Source organism: Kryptolebias marmoratus, linkage group LG9, assembly GCF_001649575.2.
Source record: "Kryptolebias marmoratus isolate JLee-2015 linkage group LG9, ASM164957v2, whole genome shotgun sequence".
NCBI lineage: Eukaryota > Metazoa > Chordata > Actinopteri > Cyprinodontiformes > Rivulidae > Kryptolebias > Kryptolebias marmoratus.
Window position 1 is genome coordinate 30929536 of NC_051438.1, and position 17021 is coordinate 30946556.

Consider the following 17021-nt stretch of genomic DNA (forward strand, 5'->3'; position numbering starts at 1 on the left):
CCTCATCGTACCTCTGCCTCATCGTACCTCTGCCTCATCGTACCTCTGCCTCATCGTACCTCTGACTCATCGTACCTCTGACTCATCGTACCTCTGTCTCGTCGTACCTCTGACTCATCTTACCTCTGACTCGTCGTACCTCTGACTCGTCGTACCTCTGTCTCATCGTACCTGTGCCTAATTGCACCCCCACTTTGTCCCCAGTACTGCTGCATGAGCCTAACTGAAGAACACCAAATTTACTACAACTTTTAAAATATATGGGAACTGGAGAACTGTTTATTTGTATGTTGAGCCTGTTTTTCTGACATCAGTGCTTCACAAACTGTTCAGCTTCTGAGCCAGAAAACACCAGCAGCACAAACGTGTGACTGCTGGACTCAAATGATCAGGAAGATTGCTTCAAAACAAGTATTTCCATTTGAGAGAGCCTGAAGAATATTTCAGCTGATACTGATATCTTTCCTTATTTAAGAAAATAAAGCATTTTAAAATCCAAGATTCTGGGTTAATTCATGTCTTTGAATTTACTTTTTACAATTTAATTTATCTGAAAAGTTATGACAAAAATTAGCATTATGTCTTTAGTTCTGAAGACCTCTAAGAGATCAGCTGGTTCAATTTAAGATGGTTTCCCTCCTGCATTATTCAGACACATATAAGATTTATCCCTCAGTCTCAGCAGCCTGTGGCAGGTGTCTGTCAGCAGAGAGTCTGTCCAACCTTCTGGTCTTCTCTGTCTCTAAACTGGATTTTGGTCACAAATATTTGATGGCTGTTCAGACAAGAGCCCATTTCTGAAGTAAAGTCATTAAAAAATAATTTAATAAAATAAAAGTCTCTTATTAAATCTGCAGTTTCCCCACTTTTTCAAAGTGGATTATGGACATGATTTCAGTCACTCAAATAGAAAAAACTTCTTTGAACCTGACTCAAACAGGAAATGTCTGGAAATCCAGGGACCTTTCCTTGTTTGGTTTGAGACCAGTGTCTTTAAATCATTTTGTTATCTTTGACGGATGCTCAAAGTGGTTTTAAACTTATTAGCTATTTACCCACAAAACAACAGTGGAAGATATTTGTGAGCCCAACTGCTGGAGTCTGAAACACATCAACGTCTCTAAAACAAACATGACTACTGTTTTTATTTCTCCAATTTGGCCCAAATATACAATTAGAAATTATGTTTAATAATTTTTACCTTTATTTTGATGACTGAAGATCATCTGATGATGATTTATTTATTTTATAAAAATAAAAACAAGTTGAACTGACTGAGCTGGTTTTACAGTGTAGGAGAAGAATCCAGAGTTTCACTGATAAACAGGCTGATGAATTATAAAAATGAAACTCTTCTTTTGAACACAAACATGGACAACAGCTTATACAGTATTTGCTGCACTTAGTGCCTGAATGAATGATTCACTCCCATAATTTATTGACTGGCACCAATAAATGATGAATGACTGGGACAAGGCCTTTGGCAGGAGCCGAAACTCTCAGTGGAGGAGAGGAACAAGGAAGCAGGAAAATAAGAAAAACAGGCAGCCATAAATAAAACAGCCGTAATCACATATTGCTGTCACAAATCCCAGAACAAAGACAGGCATCCTTCTTCCCTGAGAGCCAGCAGAAAAACAACAGTCACTCAGAAAGAAACATGGCCGTATGCATCAGACGCACCTTGGCAGCTCCAATAATTGCACCTGATCCGACACCAAGGTTCTGCTGCTCGGACAGTAATTTACTGCTGAGGGCTTCAAATATATCTATTGTCTGTAGGGTTACCCCACCTGGACCATTTAACTCCAGTAAGCATGTGCTGTTTAGGAAAAGAACACACCTTTGGATGGATGGATGGATGGATGGATGGATGGATGGATGGATGGACGGAGAACAAGTATTTTTAATGGTTTAATTTGTGTTTTCTCTGATCTTCACAGGATCCATAAATCATGAATAGAACATGTTTTCCTCCAGCTCTGGATTTATATGAGTGCATCAAAAACAAACAACAACGATGCATGCTTATTGAGATAATTTTGATTTTGACTCTGAATTTTGTAACAAAATAAATGAATACTTTTTTTTTTTTTATCATTGTCTTTCACTCCCTGTACAGAAATCCCTTCTCTACATTTTTCCCTCTCTCTGCCATCGAAGGCTCCCAGGGAGCAGCTGGAGAGCTAGAGGGCTCACAGTGGGGATAAAGAAAGTGAAGGGAGATGTGGGCATTTCATCTTCTCCACTCAAACTTCCTGCCAGTCTGGGGAGTTGAACCTACAACCTTCCAATGCCAGGCTCGCCTCTCTAACCACTGCACCACCACTTCCAAACAAATCACTCAATAAGAGAAGTGTTGCAAACAAAGTGAATAAAACATTTAAGTTGCTGAGCTGCTTTTAAATTAAAACATTTGCACTTTTGCTTTAATGGCTTAAAACCCTCTTTGTGTGGGACTTTAAACCTTAATGATGTCTCAGCCAAATTAAGATGTGATTTCTCTGCACGTGTAGGTGTTTGATGCAGATTTTTTGACTTTTATTTCAGAGCGACGGGATTTAAATTAAAGAGAAAAGAGAGTTTTTAGTTTCTCTCTCCCTTCTTACTGCTCTGCAGTGAGATGCTGCTTACTTTGCACATCTCTGCCTCTTTGTCACATGTCAGGGTGACAAAAATCATAAAAAACAGAGAATTTTCCACTCAGATGTTCCTCTCAGTTTGTGTTTTGTTATCTGCCGTTTCTGCAGTGACGCTGAGTTCTCCTCAGAACCAAACGCTGGAACCCGTTTTGGTTCACAGAGGAGAAAACCTGTCGATTTTTGAGCACGGAGGACATCTATTCATGCAACGCTCATGCATAAAACATTTCAGGGCTGATTTTTCTGACAGTTGGATTGGAGCAGGGATTATTTCTGCAGAAAGAAGCTTCCTCTCCTGTTTGTGCTGCAGGACGTGTCACCCACAGCCTGTCATCCACTAACAGGGCTAATGTAGCTGACACCTGTTGCTTTCTGCACCTGTCTCATGCTTCTCAACACCATACAGCTTATTTCTCCTCCCAAATGTATTTCTTGTACTTTCTGTTAAGTAGAAGCAGGATGAGGTGGGCGGCAGATTTCTGCTCGGTGTTGCTGGGAGCTTTCACACCACAGAACATAAAAAATATCTACTCTTTTTAGTGTTTCTGCTTCCTTTCAACCTGCTGTACAGTAATTATTCACAAAATGTGTTTTTAACCATTCTGGTAATTTCTTTAATGTGTATAATTTACTCCTCTGTTGTCCCTTAGTGCTGGATTCCAGCTGTGGAACTAAAAACTACATGAAAACAGACAAATTATTAGAATTAATGATCTAATTTACTGCTTACTGCAATGTTTTATCATTTAAAATCCTCATTATACATCATGATTCAAGCTAAAAGACTTTTAAAACTGTTAGTGTCATCTATTCAATAAATAATAAAAATTTGTCTGCCAAAAAATAAAACTGACAAGAATCCTAAAATTTGAGGAAAAAAAGTCAAAAACAATTTTAAACCAATAAAAGTCAATATTTTTATATAAACATGAAATAATATTTTATTAAAATAAGCATTTTTACTGATAAGAACTTTAATTTGAAAAATGTTTTTGTATAACTTAAAGACATTTAAAACATGAATATTTGCTTTCAGGGGAGTTTATTTTTATAACATGTTACATTTAATATGATTACAGCTGGAGACGGATCCACAGACCTGGGCCTCGTCTGCAGTAATCAGGACGTTGCTCCGGTCTGAGGAAGGAGCTGAGCTGAAAGACAAAGATCTGGATTTACTGATCCAGCTACGATCCAACCCTCACCTGTGGTCCTGAGGTTTGGATCAGGACTGGAAGAAGCAGATCCTGGATCCAAGCAGCTGAGATGATCTCCCTCTGTAGGACGGCGGAGCTCAGCCTCAGAGAGGAGCTGAGGAGCTCCACCAGGAGGATGTCAGAGCTGCTGCTCCTCTTCATCAACAGGAGTCAGCTGAGGAGGTCAGGATGTCTCCTGGTTTTCCATGAACTGGCAGGAGACCCAGAACTATCTGAAGGGATGATATCTCCTCTCTGGACTGGGAACACCTTGGGATCCTCCAGGAGGAGCTGGAGAGGAGCTCTGAGGAGAGGGAGGTCTGGGTTTCCCTCCTGGACCTCTTACTCCTCGATCTGACCTCTGGTTAGAGGAAGAAATAGATGGATGTTCTATGTAAAATGAATGTGAAAGATAAAAATCTCAATATTCCTACTTTGTTCTGCAATGACCCTTGACCTCTGAATCATCAGCTGGTTCCAGAAATGCCGGGCTGCTCTGTAAACTGATCTCTGGCTGTTAGGTTAAAATCCTAAACGTTACTGTAAACTGGGACAGTTTTCTTTTATAAAATCTAACTGAACTTGGAATTGTTTTGTATTAAATAAGCTGATTGGTTCATGTGTTCTGAATCTTACACCAAACTGTGAAGGGCTGCATGTTTAAACGTTACTCTGCCACCTTCTGCTTAACTGCTGTTATTAGATGGAGCCACACAGATTAAACATCTTTTATTAAACCTGCTCTATGACATCTTCCTTTGCACAGTTCAGACTGTATTCATGGTGGATCTTTTGACTCCGACCTCAGAAACTCTTCTTCCAAACTGACGATGCACAAACCCGATGAGTGAATGTGAAGAAATGAGCTGGATCTGTTGCCAGCACCTCCTGACAGATTTTTCTGACAAAACATGCTGCTGGATCAGCTTCTCACCTTTTCAGTCTCATCTTTCAGATGTCACAGACCAGCTGAGATCAAAGCTGAATTTTCAGACACGATCCCTGAGGTTTGGTGGCTGCAGGAAGAGAAGGGGGTGGGGGTGGGGGCCGCCACACTGATGAGACGGAGCTCATCCATAACACTAATTGGACCGAGCGGCAGCTGCAGGCCTTGGGGTAATCAAAGTATCAGAAGAACAAGCACACCCCGCTTGATTTTATTTTATTTTTTTTTATCTGCAGTGATGGAGGCCGCCGTCTGTGACCGAACACAAATGCACAGAGGTGCTGGGCTCATTCTGTAGATCAGGCAGCTGATTGGTCAGTTCTACTTCCTCTCTGCAGCAGGAGGCGAGGAAAGCCTGGAGAGTTAAATATTCTGCCTTCAGGAGTCATTTGGATAAAACAAATTAAAGTTTAGCCACAGTGTGGTTAATATTTCCATGTTTCCTCTCAGGTGAGGAACCTGTGTGTGTATGTGTGTGTGTGTGGCCTGGTTAACTGTTCACAGCTGCAGGCTGTTCATGCTTCTGCTTAGCACGGTGTTGTAAAGCAAGTAGAAATTCAATAAATGAAGGTAAATGCAGTCCCCCCCCCCCCTTGTTAGGACCCTGAGCCCCCTCTCTGCAGGGAGGTGAGGCAGCGATCGATCTTCAGCACCCGGCTTGGAAACACTCACTTTTAATTATAGGCAGCTTCAAACATCAGCAGGTAGGTTGTGTTTTAGAAATTGTGTGTTTTTTTTTAACTCTGTTGGACTTTTTGTCTTTTGTCCATCAGTGTATCCTCAGACGTCCCAGACAGTCACATTAGTGGCAGTTAGCAGATTTTCCACAGTTTTCCCACATTTTTCTCTGGCAACCTGATCTGCAGCAGCATCTCTTCATGTTTGGAGCTCCAGCAGAGTTTTCTGGCTCTTCTGCCGTCCAGCTGGACGTCCCCCCACTGCCTCCCCTTCCTCCCTCTCGATGAAACTATATCCTGGACTGCATGTTGGTCAGCCGCTGCGCTTGGCAGAGTGAAGCAGTTGGCTGCAGACTAGTTGAATCTGTTCCACATTACTCCCTGTTGCATTTCCTGTTTTCCTCTGCGCGTGTGGAGAAACAGCGATTTGACACGCAGCGATGCCAAAAGCACCCGTCGCCGCCGGCTACGCCTTGCTAGCTTCCAGCGCTAATGTAAAAGCTGGCTTCCTACACTTTTGGTCAATGGCTCAGCAGCTGTTTGGTCCAACCTGCACTCAGTAAACGATCAGGCAGTTCCGGCAGCTTGGACACCAGTACGTTCTGAACGCAGTCAGTTCAGTCATTCCACACTGAAGAAAAAAAGATTGTTAGATTGAACACATACAGGGTTAACCTCTTAGAGGATGGAGTACAACATCTATGAGCAACAGAGCTGCTGTCAAAGCAGAGTTTTAACAAATGGAGCATCCTACGAGGGCCATTTATCAGCTGCTTTGAATTCCTGGTGATGTTGCAGAGGTCGGAGTTAAGTTATTTAATGAATAAATAAGGATTTCAGGATGTCAGTGTTTCAATCTAGTGTTCTGGATTAAGTATTATACAGTGGGTTGCAAAGGTATTCATTGCCTTGGTAATCTGTTTTGTTGTCTTCTAACCAGGAATTTTATTAGACTTTTATGTGATTCTACAGCAGTACTCCATATTAATAAAGTTAAATGAAGATATAGACTTTTTTTTTTTTGTTAATCCTAAAAGATACAAAACTAAAACATAGAGTGCATTAACCCTTCAAGAACAGGAAGTTGGACAGACACCTGACACAGTCTGGTGAGACTGAGTGAGAAATCTTATGTGTGTATTAACCCTTCGTTTCCTGCATCACGAATCTTCAGGTCCATCTAACCTGGACGTTGTGTCCATTCTTCATGTCCAGTTGTCTCCAGTTGTCTCCAGCTCCTTCACTGCCTGTCCTCAGCATGATGACAACCAGACATGGTGTTATCCTAGATAGATGGTTTTATTCTCATCTGACCACAGGACCTTCCTCCACATATTTGGGGACGAAATTCCAAACAGCTCAGCTTTTTTTTTGTCTTTTTCCTGCTGCTCTTCCATGAAGCTCAGCTCTGTGCAGCCGACAGTGGTCCTGTGGACAGATCCTCCAACTCTCAGCTCCATCAGGGTTATATTTGGCCTCCTCAATGTGTCTCTGAATAATGTCCTCCTTTCCCACTCTGTAAGGTTTGGAGGACGACCCTCTCTTGGCAGGTTTGCTGTGGCAGCATCATCTTTCCATTTTTAATAATAGATTTAATGGAGCTCTGTGGGATGTTCAGGGTTTTGGTATATTGTTTTATAACCCAACCCTGGTCTGTACTTTTCCACAACTTTGTTTCTGAGCTGACCTTTCTACTTAGTGTTGATTCTGTGGTTTTCAGAAGAGGTGGACATACTGAGCTCACCTGACAGGTGAATCTTATTGAACTAATTATGTGGCTGAAGGTGATGGTTGGGCCTTCAAAGCAAAAAAGAATGAGGTCTTATATTTGTTAGTTTTTGTAATTGTTAAAAAAATGGTTTCTCTGATTCAGTTTCATTAATCAAGAGTATTTCTGTAGAATTATTACTTATAATGAAATTAAAAATCCAATTAAATTCTAGATTGTAATGAAACAAAATAGAAAAAATACCAAGGGGGTGAATACCTTTACAACTTATTGTGTTTTCATAAATTAATACTTTCATACTATTGTCAATGATTATATATATATGAAGCACTATGATTAGTTTTATTGTTTACTGGTGTAGAAATTTGTTTATGATCATCCTGTTTCGTCCTTGAGGTTAAAGACCCCCCGTGTTTCAGTGGAACAGCAGAGACAACAATATCTTCTGTATTCGGTACTTTAGGTGACATTTAGCAAATAATAAAAGGGTGTGAACTAAAAAAAGCTTTCCTGTCATAAAACAGAGAAGTTTGTCTGCTCAGACATGTTTTCTGTTGGTGTGAGCGCTGAATGATTGCTGTTTGTGTCGCTGCTCACTTCAAATTAGAGTTTGTCAGCTGTATGATGAAGAAGATTCCCAGAAGTGGTGTGAAAAGTCCTCAGCTTAATCTGATCCTAAGCGTAATGAGATTGTTTAATTACCAAAAAGGAAAATCCCTAATCATCTCTCAGCTCTTATCTCCCTTTACGTCTCGAGTAAAGCCTCGGATTTAAATTTTGGATCCACAAACGGCCTTCATGAGCTCAGAGAAAAGCAGAGCTCACTTCTGTTTATCTTTTAGAGCCATTAAAGTCACGGAGACATGAAATGACTCTGAAGCGTTAAATTACATACTGTACAAGTTTATGGATTAATGTTGCTGAGGACGTGACTGCGCTCAGTTTTCTGAGGAGCTTCCAGAAAAGCCTATTAAACAGATTTCTGTGTAGAAGTGAATTAATGTCAGAACTGAGGCGGCTCTGCAATAAAACCTCAGCAAACAGACTTTTTTATGATTTTACTTAAACTTCACGGCCAAAATACTGTTTGATGAACACAAAAAATCTCCAGCACAAAAACTTTACATTTATTCTATAAGATTTCATGGTTAAACTACTAATAAAGATTCTAACCAAAATAATACAGAACCATAAATTAAAATGATCATTTTTCCTTTACCAGGTCTTCAAATGAAGAAACTACAACCTGATATTTTCAGTTTAAATATTTGGTGCAATGGTGCATATTACGAGTAAAATGTGTTTTCAAGGTTATAAAAGTAATTTTCTTTGCAACAGTTTGGAACAAGAAACTCAAACTAGGATGTATTTATAGTGTCATGATTTTAACCACAAGGACTAAACTGGAGATGGTAGGTAAGAGGTTCCTTTTACAACACAGAGGGAAAGGACAAGGGTTAATGGACAGCTTGAGGATTTTTCAAATAATATTGTATTTCAGCTGTATTTGTTCACGCTGTTTTTGGAGAGCAGGAGAGAAATCCAGGAGTTTAAGGCTGACAGGGAGGACTGAGCAGAAAATGGTGGAATGCTGACGGGCAGGTGAGTCTGAAGGTAGACCGTCCTGAGGAGGAGTCTGCTGATCAGCGAGGATGAGTCCTCTCCTTCACATCAGTTCAGACGTTTCAAGCTTCCACGCTGTTGCTTCTGTGTTTTCAGTGCATCTTTTTATTTCATCTGACTGCAGACAAAAAGTCAATGACACCTGTAAGTGGTGAGGTGAGGTGATCAAACCAGGGTTTCACCCAAAGTTTTGACTCGCTGTCAAAGAACAATCTGACGGCTTTAAATCCACAGCTGCCACTCTCCCAGACAGGCGAGCCGAACATGTCATCAGCTTCAGAGGAAGGACACTTTTCTTTCAGGGATTCTTTTCCATTTTCTCTCTGCAGAGGCGCGTCAGAGCAACTCAAACCTCAGCACATCTCGGCTCTTACAAAAGCCTGGCAGATGAAATGTGGAAAGCATTGAGACACCAAACAGATCACTTCCATCGTGCTGCACAATGCAGCAGGTTGTAATCAAAGTTTCTGACTTACTCAGCAATTCAGCTGCAACTCTGGACTCTTCCTTCTTCCTGCCATCTAACTTGAAAAACTTCCTTGATGCCTTTACATGGAAAAGTTTGAAAAGAAACAAGCAACCAAGCAAAATAAAATCAAACTGACAGGTTATCGGGAGCCGGAGTTCAGTTCTGGAGACGAAAGCTGGAAAAAAAAAAGGATTCTTTTTACGAGTCGTTATCCTGTCCCTCCAGGGCGAGGACTGGAGCAGGGTAGAACAGAGCGAAGAAGCTGGGAGACAAGCGCTTATGAGCTGCAGATTGTTAAGTGTCGGGCTCCTGGTGGGCCGAGTTAAGGCGGGACAACAAAAGGCATCTGCAGCGCCAGAGTTGAGATTTACGGCACAAGAAGACCGCCGTCAGCAACACGAGTCAGCTGTTCCTGACATCTGTATGCTCACACTCATTCAGCACTTTTAATTCAAGAGTAGCAGTGCATATGCTGAAAATTAAAGTTAAATTAAGCACTTCTCAACGGCAGATTTAAGAGCAGTTTGACACACATCACTTCATGCTACGACCTCAGGTCACAAAAAGTTTGGATCAAACTTTTGTTGGAAAAAAATAAACAAAAAACACAAAACCTACTGATGTTATCTATGATTTGTTATAATTCTGTTCCTGCCTTTCAGGTTAGAACACATTCCAAATAAAATGATATTTTACATAAAACACAAACCATTGGGCAGACATTATTACAATAAAAAGATTGTTCAGAGAAATAACAGCATGAAGTAACAAGACAGACAGATAATCAACAACACTCAGAACCAACATTTAAGTTTAAAAGATGTCAAACTTCATAAAGATTAACTTCTTCATCTTCATCTTCCTTGGCAACCAAATCAACAACAAACATGACCAAAGGGCTCCTATAATAGTAATTACTGCACTACAAACAAAATCCTTTAAGATTTTCTTTTAGATTCAGTCATTTTAAAATCTGTAAAATCGTGTCTGGAATCCAAAGACTGGAATGTCCAAAAGTTTTCTCTGTAAGTGGGACTGAAAGATGTCTCCAGGACAGATCAGCAGAACCATGAATCTGTTCAGATCCGTCAGTTATTCTGGGCTCAGACTCTTTAGATCTATTTCATTACAAGCCTCTGGAAAAAATCATGCTCCTCTCTTCATTAAAATGAGAGACAGGCTTCAAAAACCGAACCAAAGAGGGGGGCTTCATTTTTACTTTTACAAGCCACAAAACCTCCAGCCATGAATGAGATCTTCGACTGGACTCTTTCATTGAAGGAGGATCATTTTCCACCATGTTGTGTAACCATTTGTTGGGGTTTAGTCTGTCACAGGGGCAGCATCTTGTTGTTCTTGGATTTATGACAAGTGGAGCTCTCATATTGGTGATCAGCTCCTTTAAAGGACCTGACTTTGATTGACATGTGAGTTGCACATGCACCAATGAGGTCAGAGGTCAATCAGAGGTACAATCATTAGCTTGGCTGCTTTTAACATCAATGATGTTTTTATAAAAGCAGTAAACTTTAGCGCTCGTTTCTTTTGATGACAGCTGGCAGAGGAGATCTTTACATTATACCTGATATTTACTGCTTTTCCTAACACGTCTTCATTCTGGGAGCAAGTCTGAGCCCTGGTTGACCTCTGACCCTGTCTCAGTGGTGCGTGAGTGTAAGGATTGAATGAATCCCTCAGGAAGGATTGCCTGCTGAAACACGAAGTTGTTCTGGTTAAGGTAAGGACAACATAAAATTAAAGGCTTTTGTTTGACAAACAGCGAAGGTGTTTTCATTCTTTTGCCTTTGCTGGTATTTACAGCCTTGTTTGTTGGTGGGATCTTCAGTTTTATCTTCTGAATGGAAGTTTTATCCCGATGTTTGCTGATACACCAAGTCTGCACACAAAAGGACAATAAAAGCCCAGAGGAACGTGACACGTGACAAAATTGAGATTTATTTGGGTTTATTTTCAACACATGCTTTAAATTACAACACTGACCTTTAAGTCTACTTTCTTCACTTCAGCGGACATGCAGTTTGCCTTATTGTCCTGTTGAGCCTCAGGCTGGGTTTAAAAAGCCGGACCAACAGATTCTTAGCAGAGAAAACCCGCCTGAGCTCCGGTCTCTGAAGGTGTGCACATTAAGAATTACTTCAGCAGCATCTCTGAGTTCAGGCTGAGGCCCTCCTGCAGTGTTCAGTCGTCCTTCAGCCTCTCTGTTCACGTCTTTTACAAGTGGCTAATATCAGCTTCCCTCGGAAATGTGAACTTACAGCAGCTGTAACTGATACTAAGCAGGGATGTGATTCACTGAACGGTGGCTGTGTGGGTAAATTCTGACTGGAGGACATAAGACTGGGCACAAAGGGACCTGGCTCCTCGATGGGAGAGGTGCTTAATGTTAATACCTTCATTTATTTCTGCACAGAGTGCCGGCGCAGGAGGACGGGCTCCAATAAAAGCAGCTTTCACCTGCAGCCGCTGGCAGCCTGCTAATAAAACATTAGCCGTTTTGATCTATCTACCACATTAAAATGTCACTTCCTCATTGTGTGAGAAACGGTCATTGCAGGCTTGAGCGGCCGCTGCAAATAACCCCTCCACCGTGTCAGCGGGAATTATCCACTAATCAGCAGCCTTAGTATATGTGCTCTTACAGACCGAGCATCTTCTGCAGGAAAACAGAGTCAAACAACAAGATCCTTCCATCTGGGTGGAAACTAAACTAAATTTAGATTAGTTTTCTTTCCATCAGGTTGTATTATACAGCTAGTTTTCAAAAACCACAAATAAAAAAAATACTTTGAAAAGGAAAGCTAAAAGAATAAAGTGTTTTTATGTTAAAGTAGACTGGAGCAGCATGATGGTGCAGCTGGTTAGTGTCATCGCCTCACATCATGAAGGAAGGTTGCAGGTTCAAATCCCAGCTTCCTGTGTGGAGTTTACTGTCACTGTAAGTCACACAATGACATTCAGGTTGGTGTCAAAAGGAGAAAAGCATCAAACACAGGGTTAAAACAGAACAACTACATTATAAAGACAGCAGTTTAAAAACTATGGGCCTGGAAAAGGCAGTTAAATCAGTCGTTCTATTATTAGTGATGGAGGCTGAACATGTTCCTTAAACTGGCATTCACCATCTACAGCAGGGAAGATAAAAATATTTATATTTTTTACACAAAGATACATCTAAATATGGTTGACTTTTTCCTTTGAGAAGTGTTTGCAGACAAAATGTTCACAAAAACAACTTAAACTTTTCATCACTTCATATCCTGGAAGTCAGAGCGTCTTCAGTGTTGGGAGAAGAATTAACAAAATCTACTGGAACTTGTTGCAGCCTGAAATACAAGAAAAGGATCAACGATAGAAAAAAAACGTGAAGCTGATTCTTTTTGTTCTTTTCCTGTTTGGTTCTCCTGCTCATGTGTTCATCAGAACGTCCTGCAGTGGTTCTCCAGTGGTTCTCCAGTGGTTTTTAATCACTCAGGTTAATGCATGATCCAATTTGATCAAGTTTTCTTTTCATTGACATTTTTCTGTTTGCTAAGGTCAGTTAGCTGTGGTGGCCATATTGAAAAGGGTAGACTTTGATCAGTTGTAGATGTTCATCCATTGGTTCATGATATTTGGCTCATATACATGCACTCCCTGCAGACACAGGCAGTTACATGATTGCCCTTCAAGGAACAGATCAGCAGATTAAATCATCCTTGTTGGGCACAAAACAAACAAACAGAGGAGGGTACGAAGAGACCTGCAGACCTTTCTGACCAGGTATGAGTAATGACTTGGTGGAAGTATGAATTGACTCGGAGCTGTTTGATCTAAAAGTTACAGAAAAGACTGCCAAAAGGTCAAAGTTCATCTTCCATCTAAACCACTAACTAACCTTTTCTTGTTTAGGGTTAGATCATAAACTACTTGGTTAGGGTCAGAAAACATTGTGGGTTATCAAAAACTAGACCTTTATGGTCTCTGAGGTTAGAAATCCTGTTTTCAGGAGTAACAGAGGAAGAAGACTCAGAATATAAATGAGTTTAAAAGTTTGACCATCGGCATGAGTCAATTTTCACAAGATCAGACTGGAGTTCAGGACATAAAGAAAAAAAACAGTTAAGAACTGATAAAAAAAAAGTTCACTTCAGTAAAATAACTTTTAGAGTTTCTGAGTTTCATCATAAATTAGGAGAATGTTAAAGCATAAAGGCCAGTCTTTAGATTCAACATTTTAACACAGGAAGTCCATGAATGTGCCATGTTCCAGTAGGATTTACCTGGGTTCATTCAGAATCAGAACCAGGCCTCAGCTGTGCTAAAGAAATGAAACCAGAAGCAGGATAAGAATAATAAAGCCCCTTTGCTCAGTCTTTGTGCTGAATGAACTGCTGTAAACTGCTGATTCCAGGTTTAGTAAACACCTGCTGATTTTTTTTTCCCCTCCGCAGCACAGCAGGCGTTCCTCGCATCCTGAACAGACTCTGTTATTTGGCTGTTTGTACCTGCGCAGCAGACACCTGTCAGACAGATTAATTATACTGCCATGGATGCAAAAATCATAAAAAATGAGAAAACTGCCTCCAGTGTCCAGCAAAAGGACTTAAAATGTGGCAACACAAACCAGTTTGGCTGTCTGTTTGAGCTCAGAACTCAGGATAAAGATCTGCATTCATTAGTGAGGTGAGCTTAAAGATAAAATGAGATTCCTGCAAATTAAATGTTCGTTTTGTAAACATTGAGTTTGCAAAGACATGGATGACCTTTCCAGCGTCTCCAAGCAGCCGATTCATTTGGAGCTTTTCTCAGAGGACAAACAACCTCAGAAATGGAAGCCTTTGAACACTTTTTACCACAATGTTCTGTTTCTTTCAAAGCTAATGGACCTGCAAGGTCAATAGCTTCACTTTTGTACACAAAGAGTTTTGGTGCTTGACGTCAAGAGATAGTTATTATTCCAGGAATTTACATCTGAATAAGTTAGACTGCTGACAAAACTTGCTGTCATATTTCTTTTTATCAACTTGTTTTCCTATAAACAGTAGCATTTTAGATCTTCTGTTGATTTTGTAGCCTGTAGGCCTCTCTGACCTCAGCTCATCCAACTCATTTTTGAGTAAAAAGAAAACATCAACAAGCATATGATGAAATTACCATCTGAAAAAGTAAAACATAAATAAACATTGATTGTATCACTAACAAAAACTACAATCAAATGTGCAGAATCTGTTAAATGTTTTCCTTGCTGCGTGTCAGATGCATGTCGACGTCCCTGAATGTGATCTGCACACTTCCTGCTCTGTAGCATCGTTCCTGTCAGGGTCCTGACCTCGCTCCACGTCTCCACAGGTCCAAGACCTGACTGAGATCCTTAATACCAGGATACCACCGGTCTTATGGTCCAAGACCTGACTGAGATCATTAATACCAGGATACCACCGGTCTTATGGTCCAAGACCTGACTGAGATCCTTAATACCAGGATACCGCTGGCCGTTGTGCTGCCTCAGAATGATCTGTGAGAAAGGCCTCCAAAGCTTTGGATATGATTAAAACAATGTTGTGATTACTTGAGAGAATGCCACCAGGTGTGGTTCCTGTGGGGGAATATTCGGTTGGAGAAGGGTTGAGGAGTGTTTGAGATGCCCCTGATGACTCTCTCTGACTGTTTTGTGGAAAACGAATGATTGCACAAAGCCTCTCGACTGTGAGCCTCTTTGATTCACACGAGGAAACTGAGAACCGCTGTGAGACTTTTCAGAGACTTCTTCGTGAATGTTGAACCAGTCCAGCTGCTCTTTGGATCATCAGCCAATCAAAACCATTTATCAGCACTTTCATCCGCCAATAAAATTCACTGTGGCATACAGTTAAAAGCTTTTCATTTAACCCTGATTGTGGGGTAAAGGATATTAAATCCCATTTAATTTTTTTCTTTAAAAATAACCTATATTTACCGTGTCATTGAAGAGTAAGTTTTGAAAGACTAAACCTGCAGGCGTTTCAGATCAGCTTGCAGCGGTTTTTACATCTCAGGCAGAGGAAGGTAGCTTCTTTCTGTTTGCTGTTGTTCTCCCCTGAAAACAATCAACAGCAAACAGCTTTGGACAGATGCAAATCGCCTCATTAACTCCCCAGCCTAAATCCATTCTGCAGCAGGAGAGACCGGCGAATGTGAGGAAAGGAAGGAAAAGAGGGGAAGGCAACAAAGACGCACACACTGATAAAACATCTGCTGGATTCAACCATCTGTGCCAAACTGGGCGAGAGAGGTCCGCTGTGAACGGGGGGGATAAGTGGAGAGAGAGAGAGATGGTGGGTGAGGAGAAAAGAAAGGAGGAGGAGATGGAGGCTTGGTGCCCGCATCAACAAGTGCCAGGAATTGTTTTTTAGGAGAAAAATGCATCATAATGAAGGCGGAGGCTGGGCAGAAATCCACGGCTAACACCGAATCCCAGAGGTAACAATTAAAGAGTCATTGGCTCTTACAGCCAGCTCCGATTCCTTACAGGTTGCTTTTTTATGTCTTTCTTCCCCACACCTCACTGCAGATTATGGTTCCTGCTAAAAAAAGGAACATTTTTTCTTTTTCTCTTCCAGAGGGATTTAGGGACTGATGCGCCTCAAGCTCGCCTCTTTTGATATGATGCTTGTCTTCGTCGCTGTTCTTCAACCTCACTTTAAAGAGTTTAAAAGAAGGAAACAAAGACCTGTGGGTCAGCAGAGGAAAGATAGCTGTCTGATTACAGCTGAACTGAAGGAGATTATCCCTGAAAAAGTGAGCTAAAAGGAGATTATCACGTTTTTCCAGTATGTTGCATTTAAAGACTGCAGTCTGACGAATTGAAATAAAGGAGCAGCAACAAACAAACGAAAACACCAGGATTTTTAGGGTTCAAATCCTCACTTAAGATGACATTATAACAAACAAATTCATCAGCTGAGCTCCATGTCTGAGAGTAAAGGTGTTAATCTCTGCCTCAGAGGCAGGAATCCCTCTCAGAAGGATGAGAGAAACCGGATTACAGCCGGGACCCCGGGAGACCCTGAAGGCAGCACGTTCTTCACATGTGAGGCTCTGAAAGACACTCTGCATTTTACATACTTAATCACATCTCCCCAAAACACCAACAAACTGATGTTTCTTTGCAAGAGTAAGCTTTGTGGTTTCTAAAATTAGATGGAAAGACAGAATTTAGTGTTTTTACCCCAATCTATAAACCTTTAAGTAAAATAAACAAAATAAGTTCTTTGATAAGCAGAGGTGTAAAAAAGCCAAAAGAATAAACCCTACGCTGTGAGGATTAATAATCCTCTGGTCTGGTGACCGACTGAGTGCCAAGGATCATTTTTTAAATACAAAACCCAAATAAAACAAATGAAAGGTGTAGACATTAAACCTTTTAAATTACATGGTAGGAACGACTCTCAGCTACTACCACAAACTTTAGCTCAGTATCTGTAAAATGGACTGAGTTGGAGCAGTTTTAGTAATGGCTAAGACCATTTAGCTTTTGTGGCCATCTTGAATCATGTTGACTCCTAAAGTTAATGAGTTTTATATTTACATCTAATAAATAATGTACCAAGTTGTGTTCAGATCCGGGGGAGAAGAAGACAACAGACACAAAAACATGATCACCCTTTTGACTTGAGGGGCCAGGCAATAAATGGATTGCCTCTGTACTAACTTTGAGCTGTTATATTTAGCTGTACTATTCTTTTTGTCAAATGGAGCTA

General features: G+C 40.8%; 1 long non-coding RNA gene across 1 annotated transcript; it reads right to left on the reverse strand.

Annotated features, from left to right (window-relative positions):
- Window positions 1-8233: 8233 nt before the first annotated feature.
- On the reverse strand, window positions 8234-9520 carry LOC119617356. The gene is made up of 2 exons (XR_005233597.1): window positions 9290-9520; window positions 8234-9193 (listed from the first exon to the last, which is right to left on the reverse strand). It is a non-coding gene; the product is annotated as an uncharacterized LOC119617356 (long non-coding RNA).
- Between the last annotated feature and the right edge of the window lie 7501 nt (window positions 9521-17021).